Source organism: Leptonychotes weddellii, chromosome 8 (assembly GCF_054177405.1).
Source record: "Leptonychotes weddellii isolate Sample4059 chromosome 8, ASM5417740v2, whole genome shotgun sequence".
In the NCBI taxonomy this organism is placed as follows: domain Eukaryota; kingdom Metazoa; phylum Chordata; class Mammalia; order Carnivora; family Phocidae; genus Leptonychotes; species Leptonychotes weddellii.
Genome location: NC_138376.1, coordinates 63,263,893 through 63,266,486, shown reverse-complemented (window position 1 = coordinate 63,266,486; position 2,594 = coordinate 63,263,893).

The following is a 2,594-nucleotide window of genomic DNA, read 5'->3' as shown; positions in this document are numbered from 1 at the left end:
TAGTTGTGTGTCCTTCATGAAACCTAGCTTAATATTCTGCATATAATGGATTCTCTGTAACACTGACTTAACAGATAAAATAAGATAACGGAGGTTTAGGAACCATTTATTCCTCATCTCATTGTGAATTTCCAAGGATATTTTGGATTTAATTTATTGATTAGGTGTAAGAAAAAATTAACTATTTAAAGATAGCACTGAATGTCACAGGCAGAGATGAGGACATTGCATTTCTGTCACTTAGGCCTATTTTCTACTCTGTAAGCCTAACTACTACTTCTTTTTTTTTTTTTTTTAAGATTTTATTTATTTATTAGAGAGAGAGAGCATGAGCAGGAGGAGGGGCAGAGGGAGAGGGAGAAACAGACTCCCCATTGAGCAGGGAGCCTGATGTGGAGCTCCATCCCAGGACCCTGAGATCATGACCCGAGCCGAAGGCAGCTCCCAACCGACTTAGCCACCCAAGTGCCCCTAACCACTACTTCTAACAAAGTTTAACTTGCACTTGTATTTTCCCAGAAAGTTCATGTTGTGTCAGAATTGACTCACCCCACAGAGTGGAACTTCCAATTCTCATTATTTTTAGTTCTGCTTCCATTCAGCCAAGAGAAGACAGAACTTTCTGTGGATTTCCAAGATTGACCTTTCCTATGTTTGGAGAGATTATTTTTCATTGTCTTAGAGGAGTGGCATTCTAGTGGATCTACCCAGAGAGCACTGCCAGATCAAATTGCAAATTTTTAGGACTATTGGGAGGAGCTAAAGATTTGGGAGGCTGAGGCAAGACATCCCCTGAGTGGTGCCCCATAATACTGGATCATTCCTCCTCACCCCTGCCTTCTGCTGATTGCATTTTTGAGGTGCTGATAGAGAGAGAAGGACAAAGATGCAAGACCTGTAATTGAAAAATATAACGATGGACTTGAACTGGTTTTTACTTTTGGCATATGTTTAAAGGAAGAGAAAGGACACAAACCCTCTTAAAAATGCCACACATTTTAAAACCTGACATCTGACTAATCTATGGATTGCCACCATTGGGGATCAACCCAAACTGACACCTTGAAAACATTTTGGGGTTAAGAAACTTCCAAAAACATTTCTTAAAGTCATTCTCTTGGCACCTCATAGAATCTTTTCAGAAAAGAAAATCTGCTCAAGGAAGGTTTTTAAATTTTGTTTTGGTTTGGATTGATTTTTGGTCTGGCAATATTTTACTTATATAGACACCCCTACCCCTGATCAGTTGAAATTAGTCCCTGAATATGAAAGCAGCCATAGGTCCAGGGAGGCATTCCTTTCTGGTTGGATTTGCAGCTTGTGTGTTAATATGTTGCAACATTGAAAAAGCATAAGAGAACATCACAGATGCAATGCTCATGAATGGTTTCCAGTTAGTGGAGAATAAATAGACTTCCAGAGAGAAGGAGTATTGGAGAAGTCCCAATATTCATCATATTGGTTTCTGTTCAGAAAACCAAGTCATTCTTCTGCTGCCCTCTTAATTTTCATTACATTGAATGGACAGTTCTATAAGGAATGAAATGAACTGAAAAAAAATGTGTGTCATTTCAGACATAAAATCAGGTTTCGATCTGGATGTCAGAGTAACGAAGACTTGAATTTCATAGAGAGCCACCCCCTCCCTTTTTAAATCCACTTTAGAAAATGCTAGCCTGGAAAGGGATTGACAGTGTCAGAAGAACTTGAGCAATGGTGAAAAGTTTTAGTCTCTAACATTTAAAAAAATGAAAAAAAGAAGTCAATGCTCTGCTTTTAGCAAATGTAAGAATTTACTTATTACTGCTGTTGGCATTTAGAATTTGTTTCTATTAGTAAGATTTAGAAAGCTTTGCTAAGATATATGGAGATATTATTCTAGCTGATAAATTTGGAATCCTTGAATTCAGGGAATTTAGAATTTGCGTCTGGTTTCAAAATGCCTTCTTAAAAATAATATTTCATGTGTAACTTGCTGTGAAGTTAACTGGATTATGAGGCTGTTTCCTTTTTTATGTCGGCTGGACTCTTCTCATTAATGGCGTACCCCCCTGGTTCTAATGTTAAGTGGATTTGCGCCTTTAACAGAGCCCTGTGTTTTAAGGGGCAGACTTCTGTTTTGTATTCTCAGGTTACCCATTCAAGACTTCAAAGGCAGGCAATTTCCAAGAATATGTGGGGTAACTTCAAATAGGTTCCAAGAATCATGGAAGGTTCTAGAACTTTGAATTCTCAACTATGAATCTGAAAGATAAATGCCTATAAATATATGTGTGTCTGAGTATGGGGCTGCTATATTAGCTGAATGGATCACAGAGTAAAACACGAGGAAGGGATTTCTACTTCAGGGAGAAACTTTTGAAAACTAACAGGAAAAAAAAAAGTAAAGTCCGTAATGCTGTAATGCTGCTTATGGTGATCTGGGCCCCACATGGATTGTGGGAAGCCTTGGACCTTGTTCTTAGGCTTTCCTTTAAAATGTGCCAAGGTGTTCCATTTTTATGGCTTAAATCATGTCCTATCGTGTATAATTTCTTACTTTTTACACGTCTTTTGGCAAGAACATAATTTTAAGAGCTACTGATTTGTAGGTG